The sequence below is a fragment of the Scophthalmus maximus genome, chromosome 5 (genome assembly GCF_022379125.1).
Source record: "Scophthalmus maximus strain ysfricsl-2021 chromosome 5, ASM2237912v1, whole genome shotgun sequence".
Lineage (NCBI taxonomy): Eukaryota > Metazoa > Chordata > Actinopteri > Pleuronectiformes > Scophthalmidae > Scophthalmus > Scophthalmus maximus.
The window spans coordinates 5508373-5522438 of NC_061519.1; the positions used below are offsets into that span (position 1 = coordinate 5508373).

Sequence of the window (14066 nt, forward strand, 5' to 3'; positions counted from 1 at the left end):
CTCTGTGTGTTCTCCTCTCTGTGTGTTCTCCTCTCTGTGTGTTCTCCTCTGTGTGTTCTCCTCTCTGTGTGTTCTCCTCTGTGTGTTCTCCTCTCTGTGTGTTCTCCTCTGTGTTCTCTCCTCTGTGTTCTCCTCTGTGTGTTCTCTCTGTGTGTTCTCCTCTCTGTGTGTTCTCCTCTGTGTGTTCTCCTCTGTGTTCTCTCCTCTGTGTTCTCTCCTCTGTGTTCTCCTCTGTGTGTTCTCCTCTGTGTGTTCTCCTGTGTGTTCTCCTCTCTGTGTGTTCTCCTCTGTGTGTGTTCTCCTCTGTGTGTGTTCTCCTCTGTGCAGACAGAAGCTCAAGCCAAATATCACTCAGTTTAAGTTGCTGTCGCTATTGGTAGAAACTAACCGACACAAACAGACCCAGAGCTGTCACTTCCGGATGTTTCACGAGTCCCAGTTTAATTCGGCGCGAACAACACCAACACACCTGAAGTCAATCACACAGAAACTCTCCTCTTCCTCTCTCCCTGCCTGCGTCTCACCGACACATATTCCACGGTGGGCGTCAAAACAAAAATGGAGCCGCGCTCGACCGATTCCGAAGTTCCAACGTGAGGTAGTAACGCGAAGTGCCGCGAAGACCGAGTCGCGGGCCCCCGCGCCGCTGAGCAAGGCAGCGCAGACCCGCGCTCGTCCTCGGAGCGGGCCAGTCAACTGGGGAGCCACCGGGGACACGAGCCGCCCCGCGAGCCGCGGCTCCGTCAAGTGCCCGGTCCGTGGGGGGGGGGGGCTGTCATCGGCTACAGACTGGTGTCCGACACAACACGGGAAACATATGAAACGTGGGAAACGTGTGAAACGTACCGCATAGGCAAAGACGAGGCTCGTCGTCCCCCACGGATTACTTCGGGTCCCAGTGTGTGTGCATTCCTCCTCCCCGTCGGCTCCACGGAGCAGGACGCAGCGCCACGGCTTCACCTGGAACGACCCGCGCTGGTGCAGATCAGGCGACGGCTACGCGTGCCTGCGCGTGTCTGCGCGCGCGTCCTGGATCCGCGCGCGGGCGCGTGCGTGTGTGTGTGTGTGTGCGTGAGTGAGTCGGGGCTGTGGCGGTTGGAGTGGAGGGGGGGGGGGGAAACTTCAACATGGAGCCGAAAACAAATCTTAGAGAAAGGAATAACTCGCCGCGCTCCGGGCCGATCGCTGCGGGGAATCCGAGTCGAGTCCCGGAATACGAACCGAACAGAAATAGGCCTCGCCCGAATTACAAACTCTGAAGTTTCTCTTTTTTGGTTCCTCTCTCTCTCTCTCTCTCTCTCTCTCTCTCTCCCTCGACAGCGGTTGGCTGCTGTGACAGAGGCCTGCTACAACCAACCAGACAGGAAACACTGCGAGGCTCTGGAGCAAACAATACTGATAAGGATGAAGTCATAATGAAATACCCCAACCACCCAAATTATTAGTAATAATAATAATAATAATAATAATAATAATAATAATAATAATAATAATAAAACAATAGTTAGCATTTGAGATACAATGGAATCATGTTAAAATAAATCAAATAGCATTCTACTAAACAAAAATCATCATTCTTTTTATCATAATAATGATAATAATTATTATTATCATTCTAATAATTGTCAGGAACTGGCTCAAGGCATGGGACAAATAAGAGGGGAGACAAAACAGGTGAAAGTGCCAATTGACAATACTAATAATTATTATCATTATCATAATTTATTAGCATGCTATATAATTCATTTTAACATGTATCATGTATTTAGCTTATATTGTCCATGTTCGTTTTATGATTATAGTAGATCATAGATCATAGATTCTATATAAAAAAGGTCTGGAAAATGAAGCCAATGCAGAAGTGGTCGCAGCCTGTATTCTCTGGAATTATCAGCAGGAGGCGCCTCACTGGTTGCAAAAATTAATTATTTTCTATAAAAGTCTATGAAAAAAAATAACTCTACTCCTCACTTGTTTTATAACGGCAGTAAACAATTTCAGAGGGCATCTTTGAAGATATTACTCTAGAAAAATGGGGGACATTTGTTTCTTTCGTTTGTTTTTTTGAGATCATATTCTAACTTTTTCCCCCCTTTATTCCAGGGATATCGTCGTTTCACTCCACTTGTTTCTGCTGTTTTTTCTGCACCACAACTGCAGTGACGTCATCCTGACCTCCCCTCCAGCGGCAACCCGCTGTGGTGTCACTCGTTGGTTTGTGAACTGACGTTCTGAAGCCTTGACTTTTACATTTTGTCCAGCGCCATCTTGTTTTTTTGAAACCAGTAATAACCCCACTAGTAGGAGCGGGGGGTGGAGGCTGACTGAGAGCTCATCCACTACATGTCCACACCCGCAACCAGCATTGGACGATACTACGGGTAGCTGTCAATGACGCCCACGCCCCAATGCATACCGTGCTTCATCATCTATTTTACTGTTGATGGGACCATCATTTACTAAATGAACATCATGATGTATTGAAGACTTGAAACTAGAGATTGAGACAATAAACTCCTCATGAAAATGTTTACTGATGTTATAAATCAAGTGAGAAGTAGAGTCATTTTCTCTAATATTTATATATATATATTGCATATTTAAATATATATATATATATATTGCAACCATTGGAGTCGCCCTCTGCTGGTCATTAGAGAGAATACTGTTTTTTTTGCCTTCACTTTCTGGACTCAGTGACTACGCTTATTTTGATATCCAGTCTATGCCTCCTCTCCAAATTGGTGTCATTTACAGATTTTGCAGGATGACTCTACACGTGCATGTTAACATGCTCACCAAATCCTAAATGACAAAAATATTTCATGTCGATCACCAAACTAGTAGTTTTGAGGAAAGATTAAACGATCTGAAATCCTAGCTTGGTCATTTTTGACCATCTTTAGTTTGCCTTGATAAGTTAATGTTATTTAGTATGTTCTTTGTCTGTCTGTTTGTATTTTAATTCAACTGTAATGTAATTTAAATGCTGAATAATTCTCCTCATCTCTCATTTTCCTCTCCAGCGTCTCATTGCAGTCTGGTTGAATTGGCTCTGAACTCATGGCAGAATCACGGCTTGCAAGTAAATTATTAGTGGAAGGTTTCAAAGTCTTCTGGTAGCGATCTGTGACCGTCGCTGTTGTGCATTCAGTACCTTGGATGGCAGCGCTCACGTAGTGTGGGCCTGTTCTCTCGCCTTAAATCACCTTTGCTTTAGTGTATTGACTGTTTTACTTGGATGCTCTCCAAGTGTGTAAAAGGGCTGTTGTTTGCCAGGTTTTTTTTATGCAGGAGTGGATGTACACACATGACAGAGGAGCTGACTGTACACGATCTACCTCTCGAGGAATTTCAGCTCCAACAGACATTCTGACAGCGAATGAAAACTCGTCTGGTTAAACACAAACGGAAGCAGGAGGCTGCGATCTCACAGCGCGCTTACGCTGTCTTTGTTTGTGATAGTCAGAGCACTCCTGGAGTGGTTTTGTAATAAAGTCTACCTCATGTATGCCTCCAATTATTGACATTTTATTCAACCGCCTGTAGAGAATGTGACAGAACAGATTCATGGACAGCAACTTTGGTAACAGAAAAATAGCACTAAAATGTGCCAATGTGTCCTTGTGTTTAAATGACATACATAAGCTCTTGAGGTTACAGTTAGCAGGAGGCAGGTGTTCTCTCTGCCTCGCCCCTTCTACCAGCCACTCCGTCACGTTGCTCCAGAGATAAGTCTTTGATTCTCAGGGACTGACACCAAAGCCGGACTTTTCTGGGGGGGGGGGGGGGGGGGGGGGGGGGGGGGGGGGGGGGGGGTTGTGTTTTTAGAAGTTGGCACATTTCCTTTGCTGTCAAACTGCAATAAACAGCTAAAGTGGAAAGCATCTCGACGTAATGTCACAGTTAGACTGATGGAATAAGAACAACACAACCGCATAACCGTACGGTGAATAACAACTCACTTCATGTCGAGGTGGATATTTGTTTTAAAGATCAATTTGTGCAAGCTGAAAATTCATGGTAAACACACACACACACACACACACACACACACACACACACACACTTTCTTCGTCATCATAGAGTGTGAGAAGACTAACACAGTAGGAGGATACGGCTGTGGCATGCCAAACCACAGCTGAATATGTAAACCACATGACCTGTGAACAATGCAGAACCTGTTTGCATAAAGTCTGTTCACACCCATATAGAGAACATTGTGCTTCTTACAGTTTCTAGTGATCATCGCTCTTTCCAGGTCACGTTAATGTACAAGGGCATATAAGATCACAATGCTCACAGTGGATAAGGTGAGTGTATAATGTGACAGGGGCGATGAAACCACACAGGGAACTACTAACACACTCTGCATCTCTACATTTAAAGTACACAGATTCATTAACATTGACATGATATTAATGTTTCAGATTTAGCCAAAAAGCTCATCTTCATCAGGATGTATAATCTGTGATATAATGTGTTTTCATGTCTTTATTTTACGTGCCACTAGTGGTGTGATTCTAATGATGAAATCTTTTATAGATATACTTTGTTGATCACCTGATTTTTTTATTCTTCTCATGGCTACAACCTGGATGTTGACACATTTGGTTTTAGTGAAATGCCTTTGAATGGATAACCCACTGAATATTAATAAAGACATGGCAACTCCCTAAAAGTGAGGGCAGATCATCTGGATCGCCCCCTGGTGGTTGGCTGTAGTATAAATCGTAAACCCCGCCTCCTCCATGTCAGCAGACGGGACATGGACCAAACTGGTCAAGTCAAAATACGTAACCCTATACTATCCCTTTTCATGTCATGTTAGGTAGTTCTTATCACATCTATGTTCCAGTGTTCATGTTTCTGATTCGTTGGGTTTTTAATGAGTTCGATTTAATTAGTTATTAGGGCGGCTGTGACTCAGCAGATAGAGACTGTCGTCCACCAACCTGAAGGTCGGCGGTTCGATCCCAGCTTCCCCCAGTCCACAAGCCGATGTGTCCTCGGGCAAGACACTTAACCCTCCATTGCCTCTGGTGGCTCTTCATATGTGAATGGGAATGGGTGAATGGGACTTGCACTTTGACTGGTCTATTAGACGAAAGCGCTGTATGGATACAGTCCATCTACCATCCTCATGCAGGCGGAGACGTTGTGGCGAGTGGCCCCCCCACAGGGGGATAGATTCAGGGAAAATAAACGGTATACATGAATTCTAAAACCCCCCGCGACCCTTAAATGGATAAAGCGGTAGACGATGAATGAATGAATGATACATGAATTCTAAAGCTGAGCTACTTGTCTTCCTCTCTCCTCTCCCCTGTAGCCAGCAGACGGCTCTGCCCCACTGGAGAACTGCCGTGACGGTCACATTAAACATACATAAGGAAGTGTCTGCTGTCTCTGCTCCGGATCGACCTCTCACCTAAAGTTCAGACGGAGACATTTTGGTGGCAGGTTTCAGATGCAGCATCAGACCTCACAGTCTCATGGTTTATCTCATTTTTCGGGTTATGATATTTTTATCTGACACTTAATGAACAAAGGTCTTTACAATAACCAGCTTATATTTAGATTTGTTGGCCAGACGTATGTGGCCTTGTCATAATATACAACTAATTTAATACATGGTACCTTTTTACAATAATTATATATTTGTCAATAAAATTAATGAAATGCCATAAGGGCAAAAATATCCACAATCTGAAGTATAATGTCGTCTTTTTGTTTTGAAATAAACAAATTGTATTGTTACATTAAGTAGAGTGACATCACTAATATTTATCCAAACCTCTCCATTACATTTTCTATAATACTGGACTGTTGTTACACATTTTGCTGCATTCGGATTATCACAAATGTTTCCAACAGTGTTTAAACTTGTAATTTCCTTCAAGGTAACAGTCTGTTTCATTGTGCTCCCGGTCTGTATCTGTGTTTGGTTGGGAATAGGATTTGGCTCTTGAAGCTCCGTGTCATCGTCAGACTGTTCTCTTCTCTTTGAGTCCTCTGGGAGCCTGGCCAACGTTATTTACTGGTTCTTCTCTGATATTTGCATATCCAACATTGCTGCACATGCAGGCTAATGACTCTCGCAGGAACGAGGACAGGTGGACGTGACGTAGTGCCTTCTGGGTAATGTAGATTATTAAGGGCCATAATGAATTGACCAGAGAATATAATATGAGTAAAGAGTAAAATGTAGAAGTGTAAGTACTTCATACTGGTGTATTTATGTAGTGAAAGTTGGACTTTGTTATTGTTTTATTCCATTTCCATTTTCTATTATTGTCTATCTTTTTTTTTTTTTTGACTGCTGCAGTGACACAGTTTCTCCACACGCATCGTGAAAGTTTCATCTGATCCAATGTAATGTAAACGGATCTAATATTACTCCAACTCTGTCTTCACCAGATGTACTGTAAATTTGGAAAAGTTGTGTGCTCAAAGATGATTACATTGCGGCGTGGCTTCAAATATTCAGACACACGTGTGTTTAGCGGGGATTCGAACAAATCATTTAAGAATATCATGACAAGAGGAAAAAAGAAAAGCCAACAACAACAACATCAACAACAACAAGCCTAATTCTGTTCACATTCGGCTGCATATTCATACATTTCTTTCAAAGCTCTTTCCCGCGCTCGCTTCACAAACCTGCGCTCCGGCCTTCGACCTCATGTTGCAGTCGTCGGTCTGAAGCAGGCCGAGGAGTCGTCACGTGACCTTGACATGGAGGTTTGATCACGTGATGAGACGTGGGTGAATGCAGGGGGCGGATCACACGCACACGAACACACACACACACACACACACACACATACACACCAGACGGTGCAAAGCCAGAACACAGGGTAGTGGTAGAGCTGAACAGACGATCTCTCCTAGGGATGCTGACCAGGGCCTTTATAGCATCAAAACGATGGGAGCCACAAAAACCTGAGCTCTTTTAATGAGTGTTAGTGTGTAGCGCCCCTCCCCCCCCCCCCCCCCACACACACACACACAAACACACACTGCTAGTTGGAGAAAAAGATGGTGGAAGTGAAAGTGGCCATGTGGTTTTATACTTTTGTTTCTGTTCTGGTTTGTGGTCCGGATTGTTCTGTAGTAGCTCGTCAACCACTACAAACCCTGCGCTGCTCCAGCTCACAGACCAAAGTGACAAATGGTGCGACTCTTTCCAATGACTAAATGAAGTGGCAATAGGACAATAAAGTCATACGATGTCACTCTCAGTGCAGCTGCGTGTGTTGACAGCGATGACACCGAGGCAGGTGATCTAGACGTCACGTTTCGTTATGTACTGGGTGAGAATGAACTTCCGACTTCCAACTTTGTGTTTAATGTTTCACCCTCACATTCTTTCATTTCTGTAAAGAACATTGAACGAGGTCTGTGTATGCTAAGAGATAATCCATATGCATTGATGAGCGATGGACAGGGCCGAGGGTTGGAATACTGCACGCCCTGCCCGACCCGGTGTGGCCATGGTGGGAGGACAGTAGATCAGTAACTCACGAGGGGACGTGCGGAGGGTTGTGATGACGACAGTGAGGTCCTGACAAGGATCTGGGAGGCCTCTGCTGAAGTCACTTCTCACAGACACGACGAAGACATCATCAAAGAGGCCTGGATGTGAGAAGATGTATTGATGATTGAGAGAGCGAGTGTTTTGTCGGCTCTGTCAGCGACTAAGGAGTCTGAATCTTGAGTACAGCGACCTCTCATCTCATTGGCACTGCGCCGCTCACCTTCTCTCTCGTCTTTGGTGGTTTTCACTTCAGTGGTGTTCCCGTTTTCCATAAAACCAGAAGAGACGATACGTCTACACCTGACTATCACGAATCAGAGAGGAACTGGTTTTTTTACACCTCATGAAGTATAACTGTCAGTGTGTACCTTTGCGGGTTGTTATTTTTTGCCTTCAAAGAATGAAGGCATATGGTGATTAAAGAGAGTATTCCCCTGCTGTTTGGAAACACTCCTACGTTCTGCTGTATGTAGCAGGAACCTTTGTCCCACTTTTACAAGAAAATTTACATCTAAATATTGGGTTGTAAATGAATCCCTTTTGAATTATGATAAATCTGTCACTTTAATACAATAGATTCAAGAATTGGTCAAAGCGTGCGATGACTCTTGATCCCCATCCAGACAGTCTGGAGGCCTTTAAGTCAACCACTACTTCTCATCATAGAAGAACAAAGACAATTGTCATCCACACTTTGAGATCAAGTGCTGAGACTTGTGAGGGATCCCAAAAAATAGTTTATTCAAATGGGAATTACTTTTAGATTGAGGAGAAACAAATGAATGAAAATGGGGACAGGACATATGAGCTGCGAAAGCTCCGACACCAACAAAGACGTTCACAACCTCGAGCTCGGACCAAAGGAAGAACAGAGACGCTCGGATCACAGCACACAGCACATCCTTTTACATTTCATATATATACATATAGCATTCAATAACTTTACATATATTACGGATTATTGCTGACTGATGCTACTATTTGATCCTGGTCCAGCTCATTTCATCTGCAGAGCGGAGCGCAGGACATAACAAGTAGTGATGAGAACACATTACACAACATTCTCCCACACTTTACTTTTTTCTTTCCCCCCTGTGTCTGCGCGTGTGTATCCCAAAACTCTTGGCTTGGTAATAAAAAGGAAATCTTCTCCTCTTAGTCTTTCTCTTTGGAAAGACACGAGGCCTAGAGTCAAGCAAAAAACAAACTGTGAGTGCCTAAAGCCAGACATCCCCTAATCTGAGGCTGTGATAAGTGAAGGGACAGCATCAGTCAGAGGTGCCACTGACTCAGGCCTAAACAAGATGCGTGTTCACGCCAAACTCAGTTGAAGTGCGAGCCGGACTCAGGGGCGACACTCACCCCCTGTGGGAAAGACTTGAGAAGGACTCCCAGTCAGTCGGAGGCAGAGTTCTACAGTTGAAAATCCTAGAACGCACGTTTTTTTTCCTATTTATGCTCAGATTTATGCTCATGGGAGATCAGTAAGTCCAAATTTTTCAGAACTATTCACCTAAAAAAAAAACGCCCAGCGACACTAAGAGCAATTCTCCAATGAATTGTTGGTCAGGTTTGGAAAAAAATTTCAGTCGTGTGCATTCGCTGAATAATCCAGACCAAACTGAGCAGGCCACACAGGATCACTCTGTCACCCTCAGCAGACCTCAGGACGCTGCCATGAATATTCATTTGAGGCCCTGTACTGTACACACCCCCACATATTATATAACGCCTGTATTGTATTGTGTCTTCTTACTTGTTAACGCTGGCAACATGGTGTTTTACTCCCCTGGTGTTATTAGGTCTAAAAAAGAAGTCTATCAATAGATCTATTCAACAAGCATTAAGACTGACAGTCATTATTCTCTTCAGAAGAAAGGACGTGTGACTCATACGTGTATACATTTCTGCAGTCACATCGTGTCTTCTAAGTATTCGGCTCACACACTTGAGAAATCCGGAAACTGGGATCGTGTCCAAAACGTTTGAGACCTCTGACAAGTTTGAAGCACAGGCCTGAAACGCGCCCTGGCTCGAAAGATAGGACGTCGTTACAGACAGCGGCATCGTTCAGTGGCAGTTGAATAACGGCCAGCGACTGTGGCCAGGTTCACTCCAGGCCACAGATCCAGTGACGGAGAGGAGAGGGTGTGTGCAGCCATGGACACAGACGGAGATCTCTCTGGACACCCGCTGCTCCGCTCTCCAAGTGTGTAATCCCAACAGCTGGTTGGACAGTTTGAACACACACAGTAACCTCAGTCTCTCTCGCTGTGTGTGTGTGTGTGTGTGTGTGTGGGGGGGGGGGTGTGTGAGTGTGTGTATGTGTGTGTGTGTGTGGGGGGGTGTGTGTCACCGTGAAGCTTTTCCCCAGCTGCCAAAACCAAATACTTCACCTCATCCTGGCAGTTCTCCCACAGCACTGATAAAGGTGTCTCCTAACTGCGCTGTGTTTCCTCACCGGGAAGCCCTTAACACCTACAAATCTAGAGCTAATCACATATTTATTTTAGATTTCTGGCAGTTTCATTATTTTTTTATCCGATCAGCAGGGACAATTTTGCTCCGGTGCCAAATGACGCAATGTGAAGACGACAGTGTGCCGCTGCCATCAAGTGGGTGTTTGTTGGAACTGCACTTTTGCCAACGTCATACTGGAGAATGTAGAAGTATCAAGGTGTTGACTGTTCCTTTTTGCAACGAACAAGGATCTTCGAACAACATTGTTTCAGAAATGGTCCTCACTTACACACAACATTATGATTCCAGGCTCATATTTTTTGCCTCAATTCTGTATTCATGTTCATTTTCATTAAGTAATTCATTTATTATATGGACCCAATAGATAGATGAATAAATCGAGGGAAGCAGCAGATATGTTCTCACCGTAGCAGACCTCTTTACAGTGACATTCGCAACCACGAAACTATATTTCAATTATTAATTCGGTAACTTGAGACAACTTGAGTCTATCTTCCTCCTCTAAACTTGGAAAAAGCCTCAAGTGACGAGACGTCCAGTGTCAGACTGCACGGAATTAAATCAACCCGAAGCAGCAGATGAGACGAGTGGATAAGCATTTGCCGAGACACTTCTTCTGCCAGATTCACGCTCAGTATTGGGAATCACACATTAAACTGGGCCTCTGCCCGTCCTCCACCTGTGTACGGTGACACCTTGAAGCTGCAAACTCGCAGGTTGGCAGAACTGGTGAGTCCATACGCACCGACAGTGGACAGTCGAAGACTGAGCAACGAATCTGGATTTCTGCTGAGGCTGCAGACGTTAGGCTCACGTGAGCTGGCACAGTTCGGCCTCCTGGGAGCGGGAGTCCGAGCTCGGCATGTGGGGTTCGGAGGAATGCCTTCGTTCTTCTCTGCGCTTGTGTTCATGCGGACTTGTGAACAGTCAGAGCACAAACAGGGCATCACATCATTTGTGCGACCGTCCCTTTCCACCACGTCCCGAGGGAGTGCTCCGGTGTTCTGTGGTGGGGTATTTCATCGGCAAGTTTTAAATGCTGGCCCCCACAGCACAAAGCCAATGTAGCAAATATGACAACACTTCGCATAAAAACTGGATTCTGGAATAACGTGTGAACACCAGAGCTTTCTCAGTTCTGGCCTTTCCTGCAACTCCATGTCGTCGGAATCCGGCTGAACAAGTCAGAGGCCACTTTAGTGCAAGAAGAAAACCATCACTTGCGAAACAGCGCTAAAACTGCCAGACTGCATTTCGCCAAATATCATCAAAGTGGTCCGCTGAATGTTGGCAGCGCATTCTTCGGTCGAATGAAGCCAGAATAGATTTGTTTGGATGGGATGGGGACCAGCACGTTGGACGCGGACGTGGCCACGGCGGACAATGACTGAATAGTGCGGGATATGTAACACGGAGGTGGAGAAGTGCTTTTGTGGGGCAGCATGAGCGGAAAAGAGGAGAGAAGAGACCACATTTATAGATGGTACCACGAGAGACGGTGGTCAACATGTTGCATCGCACTAATGACGGGTGTGCAGACTTTTTTTTTTTGCAGTTGTTTTTTTAATTTTTTATATGAACCTCTCATTAAAATTTAGTCAGCGAGGATTTTTGTTTTTCAAATTGGGCTTTGGCAAAAAAACAAAAAAAAAAAGCTCATTTGTAGTTACGTAACATTTTAACAATATTTATCAGGGGTGTGATGTGTATCACTATAAACATAACACAACTAAACTGCAAATACATTTTGTAGGAAATGTATTGGGGGGTATATGAATGATGTATGAATAATTATATACAGTCACAGTATGAAAGTCATTCTGCATAATAAACATTTTGATATAATTAGTATGTGTGTATATATATATATATATATAACTATTAACCATTTTAATGGGACCGAAACCCCCGATTTCGGGAGACCCTTCTCCGGATATTGAGCTCATCTTTCACTCTGTGGTTTTATGACTTTATTCTATTTAATGCATTCTTTGATTTATTTAAATTTTTTTATTTTTAGTGCATTTGTAAAACAACCCTGATGTTTCTGGTGAAGTTTTTTTTAATAAAAGTTGTTTTAAAAAATCTCTCTCTCTCTCTCTCTCTCTCTCTCTCTCTCTCTCTCTATATATATATATATACATATACACACACACACACACACACACACACACACACACACACACACACACGCTCAGGTGGAACATCCCTCAAAATGATCCAGACCACTAGGGGGGGCGCTTGTTTTTCATATCACTGTCCCAGCACTCCATCGGCATATGATATCCTTGATGATAAGAGCAGCCATTTTCAGGCGACTGTATTGCACCGTGTCATTATCTGCTCTGTGTTATTGTTTCCCGCGCTGCCCTCAGTTTGACCCCTTCAATAGTCCCATGAGGCGCGCTGCAAACTCAAATAGATAGTCCTCTGAAGCCTGGTGAGTTTACTGCGCTGCCTGCTGACAGAGACACGAGATCATGCACCACAGGGCAAAACGTGCACCGCCATCCATCTGAAATGAGAAGTGTTGTCCTCAGCAAAAACCTCCAGTCGTATTACTACGGCACCAGCACTGAGCTGGGACGTCTGAGGAGCTCAGGGGGAACCAGAGAAGGTGCTCAGGAAGGAAAAAGAGGGATGACCTCATGTGGCGACAGACTGAGGGATGGATGCAGGGTGTTTTGATGAGCCCCCACTGTCAGTATTTCTTTGTCTTTGTGATAAGTTCCTTCTGTTAACGTGATGATGCGTTCGAGGAACGTACTCTGTGCCATCCAGAGAGGCTGGAGGCCTCAAATTACACCAGCGACACTTTGATCAAACCATGGCACAAAGTCAACCATCGCAACCACAAATTCCACATGGTCTTCTGACGGGGGCCAATCCCGGCAGACGTTGGGCGGGAGGCAGAGTTGCTGGATACTCAACATTCACACCTAAGGGGAATTTAGAATCTCTGATTAACCCACGCTGCATGTCGTTGGCCCATGGGAGGAAGCCACGCAGGCTCAGGGTGGATGCGCAGCTCCAGATTCAAACCCACAACCTTCTTGCCGTGAGGCGACCACCACACAAAACCGGTGACTGTAAAACTCCTGACCAGATCTGACATGTTAGATCTGCAAAATTCTCGATCGAAAAGGTAACGCAGGAAAAACGACAAGAGCTTTTCCCCCTCGGGACCTGTCAGCTGCATGGTTTCAGTGGGAGCATCATCAGCACAGTCCCCTGCTGTGTAGATGTCCGGGGGTTCATCCACTCGCATCGTCTCGGTGGTTACGTTTGCCCGGCGGGTTGAGGCCTGCGGCTCCTCTCTCTCCATCAGCCGACGGTCAGTAAGAGCCCTCGGAGCCTCGGGACAACGTGGTTCATCGATCTGCGTGAAGTGTGCGCGAGGTAAACATGTTAATAACATCTCAGAGCCTCTGTACTGTCTTAGCAGTGAAGAAGCATCTGGTCCTGGAGCGTCGTTCAGAGGTGGACCCCATCTGCCTCGTGTTCATCTACATACAGGCTACAGGCATGTCCACGGGCTACTGTGTCTGGGTCAAGTAGTGCCTTTAATTCAAAATTGGACACCGGATTTGATCGGATATTGGATATTAAATATGCAATGCAATGTTAATTGAACCTTTGAAGGACACTTGTTTTGGATGATAAGCTCATTTTCCATCGGACCCACTATCAGATGAGAGAATCAATAGGATAGTCACCGCTGGATGTCCAGTACACCAAGCAGCAGCAGAAAAGCTCTGGCAAACAACCTTCCCCAAAAAGAGAGAAAGAATTTAGAGCTAGAAACTCGTTGACGAACACAGCGCAGCTTTTAGCAAACTGTTTTGGGACCAAAAATAGAGCTTAGGGGTGAGTGAAAAGTGTTTTAGAATGACCTCCGTGTGGCACTGCCGTGTGCCCCAAACACTTGACACCCTGCCAGTCCATTTCATGATCAGTTACCAAAACTCTGTGTTGTGTTCAGGTAATGTCACCAAGGCGGTTTCATCCTCTGGAAGCGGGGCTGCAGTTAAAAGCTCCTGACAGT

The 14066-nt window shown here is 44.9% G+C and overlaps 1 protein-coding gene across 3 annotated transcripts in view; it reads right to left on the reverse strand.

Moving 5' to 3' along the window:
- Window positions 1–1281, reverse strand: part of thrb (thyroid hormone receptor beta) — a 78346-nt gene extending 77065 nt beyond the window's left edge. For 2 of the 3 annotated variants that reach the window (XM_035633601.2, XM_035633602.2), the window contains exon 1: window positions 847–1281. The gene's annotated coding sequence lies outside the window, so the exon portion shown is untranslated. The remainder of the gene's footprint in view (window positions 1–846) is intronic. The other variant, XM_035633605.2, reaches the window with a different exon arrangement.
- Window positions 1282–14066: the final 12785 nt, after the last annotated feature.